The sequence below is a fragment of the Cuculus canorus genome, chromosome W (genome assembly GCF_017976375.1).
Source record: "Cuculus canorus isolate bCucCan1 chromosome W, bCucCan1.pri, whole genome shotgun sequence".
NCBI classification, from domain to species: Eukaryota; Metazoa; Chordata; class Aves; order Cuculiformes; family Cuculidae; genus Cuculus; species Cuculus canorus.
The window spans coordinates 13,637,842-13,650,826 of NC_071440.1; positions in this window are offsets into that span (position 1 = coordinate 13,637,842).

Below are 12,985 nucleotides of genomic sequence, written 5' to 3' on the forward strand. Positions count from 1 at the left end.
GGGCCTACAAGGAAGCTGGGGAGGGACTTTTTATAAAGGCATGTAGTGATAGGACTAGGGGCAATGGCTATAAATTGGAGAGGGGCAGATTTAGACTAGACATAATCATAGTATCATAGAATTTCTCTCCAATAAGGTGTAAAGACATCTTCAAAAAACATGCCCATTAGTTGCCTGGTGGTAGAGTAGTCTGGAGGTCGTATTCCAGAGATTGCCCACTCTGTACGTCCAGTTGATGCTTCTTGCCGAGTTCGCTTACGTGGAATAGTGAAATTGAAAGCTCGATTGGGCCATAGGGAAGGAATACCCACTGTACACTTTAGTCCGGCATAATGTGTCAATATTAGATACAAGTAAAATTTCCCATCAGAGCATCCCCAAGCTAGCCCAAAGGGAGTGGGATACTTACTGGTATCGCATTCATATTGATCTGTCCAGTTGAATAGGGTGTTTGCCGGTCGTGTAGGGGAATGCCTTTAAGGGGAAAATGTGTGTGGGGAACCCCACATCAATTATCATAAGCTGTATCTGTTAAGTTACAGGTGGTATCATTGTTTCACCATCCTGCTGATGGGTACCCCCAGCAGATGCACATATCTCTAATCAAAGTTCTTAAACTGTTAACAAACCAGGTCTCAGGAGGTTCTCCTGGCCCATCTTCACAGGCAATAACTTTGGAGCACTTAAAAAGAGGACTATCAGGTCCATGGTGAGGGGGTGAATTGTCAATACGATGACAATTTCTACTTTGTCATGACCAGGTGAATGATAATTTTTTCAAGTGTCTCCCAGCCAGATTTTGTTGTTTCAGAAGGGAAATGCACCAGGAAAGGCTCCACAGCACAGTGTAGTTGGCTTCATAATAGTCTGGCACATGGAACGGGTCAAATGTGAGGTCCCAGGGAAAAGTTTCAGAGGTATGGTTCTTTTCCTGGGAGTCCAGTTTTATGGGACCACTGATTCTGGTGACATTCCCATTCACATTCACAGGTGTCTCAAAAGTTACATTTATTGATGCTCAAGTATATGTGCAATTTTGCTCAAACCATGTTCTATCCAAATTTGACTTTAGAGGAACCTTCGAGGTCTCAAAGACTGGAGATCCCAGTGCCACATTCCCTTGCCAATATATTATTTGAATTTTGTCACCTATTGTTACCTCCCACCAATCACCTGTGAAGACTCCATGGGTAGCACTGTTATGTCTGAACAGATTGAACCAGTCCAAGTTTAAGCATGAAGAATTTTATGTCCTCTTGAACTGATCTAGGAAGGGCCACACAGATCCCCTGATCTGTGTCCCCCCATGTTCTGTGGTAACCTTGGATTAGCTCCCAAGACAAATTGTGAGCCTGTTGGTTTTCATGGGTTGTAAGAATAGTGTGAAGAGTAAACATCCTAAAATTAAAATATATGAGGTTAGGGAGCACATTTTACACAATAATACTCCTGTTGTCAACTCCCCCCCCCCCCCCCCGTACAAAACAATATATCAAAACTGTTTGCACAAGCAATGTATAAAAAACTGCAGCAATACAGGGAATGTAGATTATCAGTGCTCATCTCCAGTCTTCCCAAGCAAGAGAAGTCTTTATGATAACCTGTATAGGAGACAAGAAGGGATATAGCCGATCCTTTTCGGTCAGATGTTAAAAAGAGAGAATGCCTGGCATCTACCACAAAAACAACAGGAGTTTTGAAAGGGCCAACCAACTCCCTTGGTTGTTTTCTGTGAGCCTTCATACGTGTACCCACTCACCATCCCCTGGCTCACTTAGTGGAGACGGCACAGGAGGTTTCCCTGCTCCAAAATATGAGGAGTTGTTTCAGGAGGGGCTGAAGGGATTGTCTCCATGAGCTTTTCCCTTCCTTGTTCCCTGTCTCCTGGGGACTTCCACATCACTATCTGTAGGACAAGGTCTGACAGGCAGTGGAAAAACCCAAAGTACAGAACGATTGTTTAAGGGGGATGTGTTGGATAAGCTCGGCCACAGACCTTGGATAAGCTACAAACAAGAACTCCCCTCAAGAAAAGAAGAGCAAGGAGTAACAGCTACATGGGCTACGTGCAAATGGCATAGCAACCATCTAGATAGGAGGAAACCTTGTTACTGTCTAAAGAAGCTAATGGCCTGCAAAAAGAGTAGATATCTGTAGCTATGCAGCAATGCCAAATATTAGCTCATACAGCAATGGACTATAACCAATCAGCGTGAAACGTGTCGCTTGTAAGTCACTTATAACTAGTATAAATATATGTTAAGAATACAATAAAATCGACATCTTGCTTGCATCAAGCTGTGTCCTGTCTCTCAATCGCGGCAACTATCAGCAGCTGCAAGTTGGAGAAAGACTGTCCATCCATTAGCTCTTTCGGGATGCCTTTACTTATCCCTTCTTTCCATAGATGGTATCAGGAAACAAGTTCCCTGGGCCTTCCACCCCTGTTCGAGTGGAAAGGAGCACCCCTTGGTGCTTCCATTCATCTAACTACAGACTTGTTCTTTCCATCCTTTGTCCAAAATCCCACACGGCATCCATAATTCATCAATGTCACTGTTGAGACATGACACGGTCATGTGGAAGCAAGTTACTTTATTGAAGTTACATGGCTGGCCGGCGCGGGCTTGATCTTACACACACCTCTTATACCCTTTATTAACACATGCATCTCTGCATGATTAGATTAGCTGATATATAAACAATCTGTGAATGGATGGTACTACTTTCTTGCACGGTCCTATATCGTCTGCCCACTTCCCGTCCCATGATCTCCTTCCAGGTATGGTCAGCAGGGGTCCTCAGCCCGCTGTGGATCCCCACAATTCCCCCTTTTTGTATTTGTGCTAAAGAAAATCGCCTGTTGAAAATTGCCTGTGGTGTCTGCTGTGGGGCCCTTCGCAGCTGACAGACAAAGCAGGGCAACATCGATAGCACAACTACAAACATACCCACTCTTGAAACAGGCAAGTAAAGCAGCATTAGCTTTTGACCGCGCTAAGTAATATTGTAGGTATATCTGAAAAGTATACAAGCATTGACTTAAACTCCATTTCTACTGATCCTAACAGCTCTAACTCGTGGTTCCTGTATCTGATGTATACTCCAGTTGTTACTACAGTTCTTTGATGTTAGCAAGGGTTATCCATCACACTCATCTCCGGCTGTTTGATTCTCCACACGTGGCCTCTGTGGCTTATCCACAACAGGGCGAACACAACGAGCAGGGTACCACCGAGGTCCTTCATCTGTGGAAACACAAGCATACCCTCGATCCCAAGTTAATAGTTTGCACGAGCCTGACCATTGACCACTTTGAAGGTCCTTCACTTGAACCTTCTGATGTTTCTCATTGATGGTTAAGAAATTTAATACATACATCACCTTGTTCAGCCTTGCTTCGGGTGATTCCCCAGACATTCCTGCCTTTTGTTTTTATAAAAGGCACTTAAGTGTACCATGGGCACATTCTATGAGTGCCTGACTAGTGGGGGAGTGAGGAATACCTGTAGCATGGCTCACACCCCATGATTGTAAAAATGCTTTCACCCGCCCAGAAACATAAGTGGGACCATTGTTGGTTTTAATTTGTTGAGGAACACCACAGGTGGCAAAGGCTTTTTGCCAATGCCTAATAGCATCTTTTGCTGTTTCTCCAGTATGTGCAGTAGCAATGATGACAGAAGAAAAGGTATCAATTGATACATGTACATACTTTTGTCGGCCAAATTCCATAATATGAGTTATATCAGTTTGCCAAATTTGTAGGGCCTGTAAGCCTCTAGGATTTACTCCATAGATTGTTGGAAAATGTTGTCCTTGACAATCAGGACATGAGGCAACGATAGATTGACCTTCAGTACTAGAAAGCTGAAACTGTCTCTTGAGTGCTCTGTAACCCTGGTGAAAAATTGATGAGAAGCAATTGCTTGTTGCATAATGTTTGGTACTGGTCCTAATGCTACCGCAGACACTAATTGGTCAGCCCAGGCGTTTCCTTCTGCTATAAAACCAGGTAAATCAGTATGGCTTTTTATGTGTAGAATATAATAGGGTAAGCTGCGTTTTTGTACAGTTTCCAACAGGAACTTCATAACTCCAAACAACAGGTGGTTTGTCACTTGTCCAAAAACTGCTTTATCCAATCTCTGTACTAGGCCTGCAACATAAGCAGAGTCAGTTACCACATTTATGGCTTGTGGGAACTGTTGAAATGCCAATGTGACTGCTCGTAATTCCACCACTTGTGGGAAGCCTTGTTGATGCTCAATTAAATGTTGCCAATTTTGTCCATCAAACCATGTAACAGCAACTCTTCCTGCTCATATAATCCTGGAGCAGCCTTTTTTGTGGGAAATGGTAAGAAGATCTACTCCAATCTATGGAGGGGTGAGGAGATTAATGACACGGACTCCAATATCTTGGATCAAAGACCTTTATTGCTCTTAGTGAGCTCCTTATATACACAATGTTATGTTGCATCTAAAACTTGGCATCATTTGATTGGTTACAAACAACTGTTCACGCGTATAAGTTTATACTACTATTGGTTAGTTGCTACTGTCCATGCGCCTAGATCAAATGCTTACTTGGTTAATTAGCTTTGCATATTTTACATGCTTTTCCCCTAAGTTGTCGTGATTTCTACTTTTCTAGCTTACACCTCCCTCTCAGCTTCTGGGCATACAGCCATAGCTTACTGTTGCTACCCACTGTTTCCTCTTACTACACTGTTCACGGTCCTTCAAGGGCATCATGGCCTTCGTTAATATAAAATGTTTCTACAGTTCCCCCTTTCTTTTCTTCGACAACTAGAGCGTGTAGTTGTTGATATTGTTTTCTATCATTCCTTGGACACATTGTAGTGTGCAAGGAATTATCCTTAAAATCACAATGATCACCAGTAAAATTATTCCAATTTTCATAACTAGTTCTTGGAGCGAACCTCCGGTGCCCCATCCAGACAACAACTGCCTTAACCAATCTGGATCATTGTTGTGTTGTAATTGCTTCATCAAATCCTTCAACTCTTTCAATTGATGGTGTATTGACTCAGGATGATTCAATAAATTCATACAACACATTCCTTCAGATTCTTCATACCTGTGTCCTTGTGCTAATAAAAATCTATTGCAGCTCTATTTTGTAATGTAACATGCCTAACACTATTAACATCAGCTAACAAGCCACTCAAAGCAATTGAAGTAGCATTAGTCTACTTACTCAACCAACATCCCAAATTTATCAGCTTTGACAAGGACGCTGCAGTTGCTACCCCAGGAGCCAATGCTGAGGCAGCTACAATTTCTCCAGGTTCCCAGAAAGGTGACTGTACTCTCACAGTCAGCCCAAAATTGATGGATAGATTGTTTATTTCGTTTACTTCATTTCCAGGTTTAGCCTGGAGAAGAGGAGGCTGAGGGGAGACCTTATTACTCTCTACAACTACCTGAAAGGAGGTTGTGGAGAGGAGGGAGCTGGCCTCTTCTCCCAAGTGACAGGGGACAGGACAAGAGGGAATGGCCTGAAGCTCCGTCAGGGGAGGTTCAGGTTGGATATCAGAAAAAAATTCTTCACAGTAAGAGTCATTGGCTACTGGAACAGGCTGCCCAGGGAGGTGGTCGAGTCACCTTCCCTGGAGGTGTTTAAGGAACGGGTGGATGAAGTGCTTAGGGACATGGTTTAGGGAGTGTTAGGAATGGTTGGACTTGATGATCCAATGGGTCCTTTCCAACCTTGTGATTCTGTGATTCTGTGCTGTTAAAGCCATGTCTCCCTTAAGAAGATCAAATAATGGACTTAGTTCTGCATTAGTAATACCCAAATAAGGTTTAACTGGATTGATTGTTCCTAGGAGCTTTTGTAAATCATTTTAAGTACTATTTGCAATCTGACTTGCTGAGGTTCAATTGTGGCATTCAAAATTTTCCACTCAAGATATTTCCAGGTTTGAATTTTTTCAAGTGTGACTTGAAGGCCTATTTTCTCTAATGCAGTCTTTGAAATGGCATTAATTGAGCAACATAACTGCTTTGGGTGATATACACAGGTGGGAAAGGAATATAAACCATAGCTTGTATTTGTCCAGTAAAATCAGAATTAATAACACCAGGTTACACAAAAAGACTTTGCAAAGTGACACTCGAGTGACCCATTAACCAAGCACTTAAACCATTCCTGATAGGACCAAAAGCTTGGAGCGATACATTGTGAACACATTAATCCCTTATTGTGATTGAGGAGGCTGTGGAGAAGATCCAAGCGGGAGCATTTGCTGTTGTCATGAGTCTCCACCGTATGCTGGGTTGCTGGTTTCCTTGGTTCTTTAATGTTAATGGTTTACCCCCAATATTGTATTTGAAGTGGTGTTGATTTGTAAAATGAGAACCTTTTCGACATTTATGGTAATGGTCCAGGCATTGTTGAGTTCTTGGCCCCTTTTGTCTGTTTTTACCTGTATGGGAATTCATCTCTCCCCTGATGTTCCCCAAAGGCCTTAACTATATTTTGTCCCCTGGGAACCACCTCCCTAATGCCCTAAATAATCATTTTCCTTAAATCCGATATGTTTTGCCAATCATGTACATTTTGATGATTCCAATTGGGGTTTTGATTCGGCCATTTCTGCTCCCCTGGCAGACCCTGCAGATGTCATCTTTCCCAATTTCGCATACCTGCTTACCTTATCATTTCCCTCTCCTCCGTAGTAAACAATATACTTAAAATTGACTGAATTTCATCCCATGTATAGGTATTGGGGCCCAAAAATTGGTCTAATCTTTCAGAGATCCCCAAGGGGTTGTGAAGAATATAGATTTAATTCGTGCCAGAAAACACAATGTAATGCCTGTTGGTGCACGACCTGCAAATTAGCATTACAGACGATAGGGAAAAAGGCCTGCTGGAATGATTAGGAGCCTGAGTAAGGACCCCCTAGGGAGGCACGGAACAATAGCAGGAGACTGCGGATTAACTTGATAACGACCTGAAAGATACCTCGTGCAAGAAACTGAGTTCAAAGTACAGAAGTGAAGATAAGGAAAACGAAAAGGAGATCGCCACACGGGCAATATCGACCTGCAGAATAATATAAAAGGAACTGAGAACTCGGATTCAAGTGTGCGTTGTTGGTGGAGCGGAGACTCCCCAGCGCTGTTTGCTTCTAATGCTTTCCCATATAAATATAATAAAGCAATCTTTTGCAGAAATTACGATTAATTATTTATAACAGGGTCATCTAACAGTTGCCCCATTTCCTTTTTAAATGTTCTTACATCCCCTATATTGAGGGGAATTGCTACAAATCCTATTCCCCTGACATTTCCTCCCAGAGGAACTTTGTGTAAAGGGAGGAGTTCCTTTGGTGGTTCCTCCTCTCTTCTAGTCCTACTTCTAGTTCACAAAGCGGGTGGTGACTGGGGAGGGGGCTGTAAGACCTCCATTATCCAGAGTTGGGGGGTTCCACCCTCTCTTCCCCTGGGTTTTCACATGGGGGTGGTAAATTATCTAAAACCTCCCAATCTTGTTTGTCCTTCTTTTTCTCTCTTAAGTGATACAATGAAATCCTCATTGAGGACCCTTGCCATAAAGCAGCATAGTCACTTTCCTCCTGGCTGAATGGTTCCTTCCCATTTACATATAGATTCAAAGCCTGACAAATCCAATCATCAAATGATCCGAAAATTGGCCAAAACAAATGGTTAGGCCTTATTTCCTCCCTGGTCCAAACTTCCATACAGTAAAGGACCATTTTGTCCTTACTCTTCTCCTTCTGGGACGGCCATTCATCCCAGTGTCTGAGCATTAACCCCAGCAGACTGTCTGAGGGCATTTCTGGTAACTTACTCCCTATCCATTTCCAAGGAGCTCTCTGTGGGCCCTTCCCGGGGCTAGGGAATTTACTTTTCCTTTGCCCCATCTCCGCCAAGTGTGACTCCTTTCACCCTTTTTCACTCACTTCCCTCCTTCGGTGACCAGGTCCCTCGCGGGAGACTGGAACTGCACCTAGAAGAGGTCCACACTCACTTCACAACCCTGTTGTGTCTCAAGCACACACACTTTGGCTATTCACCCAACCGAATGGTACTTACAGTCCAACGTTCCCGTCTGGATCTTCGTGCACAAGAATTATGGGTACAAATTTGGCTGCAGTGATTTTGTAGGGAGCTCAAACTTTGCTTCTAGCTTTCCTCTATTCAGGGTTGATATTGGCAAAGTATCTACTGGAATCGTTCCTTCGCCAGGCCACGGTTAGTGGGGCGGCCCCCGAACAAAGGAATGTCTCTGGCAACCCAAGCCAATATCCCGGACGAGCCCCCAGTTTTGTTATAGATACTCAATCAATCTTAATTTCTGCAAAAGATTGCTTTATTATGTTTATATGGGAAAGCATAGAAGCAAACAGCGCTGGGTGTGCTGGGGAGTCTCCGCTCCATCAACGACACACACCTAAGTCTAAGATCTTAGTTCCTTTTATATTCTTTTGCATGTCAGTATTGTCCATGTGGTGATTTCTCAAAAGTAGGTTTAGGCAGTTTAGGTTTGTTACTTCCTTTTAAGGCGATTTTCTTTTCTTCTTCCTTATCTTCACTTTTGCACTTTGAGCTCGGTTTCTTGCACAACATGTTTTTCATGATCGTTATCAAGTTAAACCGCAAAATGCCCTGCTACTGTTCCATGTCTCCTTAGGAGGTCCTGACCTTTACTCAGGCTCCGAATCATCCCAGCAGGCCTTTTTCCCTATTGTCTTTAACGCTATTTTGCAAGTCGTGCACCAACAGGCATTACACTGCCTTTTCTGGCACGAATTACATCTACACTTTCACACAATGCTAAGGACAGACATGAACAAAGCTTAGGAAGGAAGAAGGATTTTCTTCACTGATGTGTACATTTTTCCCATCATAAAAGCCCTGTGCTAAATAAAAGTGCAATCCGGCAAGCACGGATATGTGTGAACGACTTCATACCCCACCCCAAAACAGGCTTTTTGAGGGAATTAAATTTAAAGCAATTAAGATATGGAATTGCACAATCATTAGCAAAATTCCTGCAGATTTACCGCAGGTAAACCTCACCATTAGGAAGCACCAACAGACAAAGTTTTTTTAGAGCTTTGGTATTAAAATCAAACTACAAATATAAAACATAGAATGAATTTAACACTAGCACAATAAATATTTTTTAAGAACTGCCCACTGAGAAACTAGGTGAATCAGGAGTAATGGGAGCAGTTAGTCTTAACGATTCGGGAGGACAAGAAGATAAGAGTCGTTATCGTTATCTTAGTCATTGATCTTGTTTTAACACATTGCAGTTGACATTCCATCTCACCATTTACAAATCACCATTTCAATTGGTATCTTTATCATGATTTTTAAAAAGACAAATACCAGGCACCAAAAGAGTCTTTCTCCACCAGATATGAACCTTCTAGGTGAAATCTGAAGTACATTACAGAGCCAACAGAATAAATAGATTGATTTTTTCTGTGGCAAATCAGGATCAGAGGTTTCTGACCGTGTTTGACAGTGACTCAGAGGCAGATTAAGAAAATTCAGAGCTGTAGCTCAAATCCCAGTCTACACGGCAGAACTGACTGACTGGGTTTTTCTATGTTCGTCTAAGATAAATTTCTATAGTAATCCTGATGGTGCTATGATTTTTCTATCTGGAACAAAAAAACACCCATCATTGCCTTCCCTTCCAGCCATATTGTTTTGCAGAAATCAAACCCTATAACCCAAAATGAGTTATAAAGCAGGTATGTTTATTTCCAGCGCTGGGTGCAAGGAGGTTCTCCTGTTAGCTTGCACACTGTATAGCTTAACAAGCAGCTACTTATAGTGTAAAGACTTCATGCATAGTTACAAGCTCCTACTACATATTCATAACTTTCCTCGGTTCGTATTATAATTAGTTCTGGAAAGTTCACTCCAGTCTTGTGCCTGCGTAGTGCCTCCTGGTGGTCGTGGGCGGGGATCTTAGGGATGAAGTAACAAGTCTTCCTCAGGATGAAATAAAAAAGTTTTTCCCCTTGAATTGCACGCAAACACAGTCTTCTGGTTTTCTTCCAGCTTTCTGCATTCCAATGCCCACTTATCAGTAAAATTCTGCTAGCTGGCTCCTTCGTTATCAACTTCCAAGGTCTTCAAGACCAGCAGTAGTGAACATTCCCAACCCCCTTGTCTGCTTTCGCTCATCAGTATCGTTAATCAAGTTTCTTCCCTTGAATATTTTTCCAATTTTAAATCAGAATCAGGGATTTTAAGCTTACCATCTAGAACAGATAGAACTTCTGCCCTTTCAGTAGCCTTCCTGGCCTCAAGATCTGCCAATTTGTTTACCAACTTCCTGGTCAGTATTACCTCTCTGATGTCCTTTACAGTGCATAATAACCGCTTCTTCTGGCAGATTTACAGCTTACAGCAGTTTTAGGATTTCTGCTGCATGCTTAATGTGTATTCCTTGGGCAGTAAGGAGTCCTCACTCTTTCCAGATAGCATCATGAGCATGCACAACTCCAAAGGTGTATTTTGAGTCTATCCATGTATTTATTTTCCTTCCTTTTGCTAATTCCAGTGCTTAAGTTAAGGTGATTATTTCAGCTTTCTGGGCTGATGTTCCTGGGGGTAATGGTTTGGCCTCAATCACTTCTCTGGTCGTGGTCACAGCATATCCAGCCTTGTGATGTCCTTGCTTCACAAAGCTGCTTCCATTGATGTACCAGGAATCTTCCACATCCATAAGCGTTTTTTCCTTTAGATCTGGGCGGCTGGAATATACTTTCTCCATCGTCTTCAGGCAGTCATGTACCACCAGTTCCGAAGCAACTCCACTAAGGAAAGATGCTGGATTCACAATGTTAGTGGTCATTATATTCATGTCACTTTGCTCCACCAATATAGCTTGATACTTCAAAAATCTAGAGGGGGAAAGCAAATAGTTCCCTCTGCTCCAACACCACTGAGACTGTGTGTGATGCTATTACAGTAATTTTCTGGCCCATAGTGAATTTTCGAGTTTCTTGTATATTCAGAACTATGGCTGCAACTGCCTATAAGCATCTAGGCCACCCCTTGCTTACGTCATCCAATTGGTTGGAGAAATAGGCTACAGCCCTCTTATAGGGGCCTAGTTGTTATGCCAGCATCCCCAAGGATATTCCTGTCTTTCATGAGAAAATAACCAGAATGGCTTTGAAACATCAGAGAGACCTTTTGGCATATTAACATGCACAGACTCAGATTTGGTTTCAAGCTAAGACCCAGTTTATTGTTACAAACTCATATTTATACCTTACTAAAAATGTCAACACAGCCCCCACAAAGTCCCTCATAAAAATTTCTACGGTATGTTTTTCTTGTTCCAACTTCCTTGCGATCATCGTTGCTTTCATGCACTTCTTGTATCTGCCACATCAGCACTTCATGTTCCAGCAATGTTTATTCTTCTCAGGCCCATGACTTGTTGGATATTAAATGTTCTGTACCCCTGTTCCAGGGGCTTAATAACACTTCCATGGCCATCTCTTGCTCACCATCTCTTCTGACATCTCCCTCTTTTTTTTGTTTTTGTGAATTACTAATATTTGTTTTAACACTCTATCAATCAAACTTTGCATAAATTTGATTAAACAAGGCACACAAATCAATATGCTGCAAAAAACAAGTAAAATCAGAAAACCTATCATAACTAATTTTTTAATCCAAGATCCAAATCCAGCAAAAAGTCCCGCAAATGGATTCCATTCATTCTCTATTTGCAATTTTTCTGTTAAATCTTTTAGGGTGTTAATACTTTTATGTATATATTGTGAATGGTCTGATGAGTTCATACAGCACATGCCGTCAAATTCTTCACAGCCATGACCGTGTGCTAAGACTAAAAAATCTGTAGCAGTTCGATTCTGTAAAGTAGCATGTCTTACGGAATCTACATCTGTCAAAAGACTAGATAAAGCTGCTGATGTGGCATTTGGTTTTATTTGTTAACCAACAACCTAGTTTGTTTAACGTTCCCAGTACTTTTGCTGCCACAACACAGGGCAATAATATTGAAGCAGAAGCTATTTCTGCTGTGTTCCAAAAGGCAACTTGATCATTACACTCCATATCAAAAACATGTGTAGTTCTTTTTTGTTGATGATGATGGTGAACCAAAGTATGGTTTAAAATCATAGAAATATTAGGAGATAACTACGTAAGTCTGCCTATTGTACATGAGCCTCCTGAAATATGAGAAGGAATACCTGACCATGCTCTATCTCCACAAATAAAAAACAATCCTCTTGGTAATTGCAGGGGCATGTTGTTGGACTTGGATATATTTGCAGACATGTAATTACACTATATAGAATCATTTTTATACACACTAAGTAAAGAATTAACATTTTGTATAAGCATTACATTTTTGCCTGTATAATTAAAATATTTACAAAAATCTACTTTTATGGCAGAAAAAAAAAATTTCTTGTGGTTCTGTTCCTTTTGGAGGTAAATGGGCTACCCAGCCATCCCAATTGTCTGCACATGTGGTACTATTGGTGCAAACAGATGTACATGTGCTGTCTGAACATATTTTTGTAACATCATCTATTGGCAAACATACTAAACAGGTGCTAAATGGATTGATTGATGTTGCTGCTGACAAACACAATGAGTCTTGCCCTGCTGCATTGACTAGAGTTACCCAGATATTTTTTTTTTGATTATGCGGAGATCCATGAAATGGTGTTTGTACAACACGAAATTCCTGCGATTATTGCAATGCAGGTCGTACACATCTTGCTGGCATCCATCGTGGTCCACGATCTGTAGAGACACAAGCATACCCTCGAGCCCATGTTATTAACGGCCATTGACCTTTCCATCATCTCATTTCTAGGTTGCGTATCATTACTTTAGTTTTACTCATGTTATCATTTGATTTTGCAATAAAATGTTTTGTGGAATCAAACCCTATAACCCAGAGATGAGTTAATAAA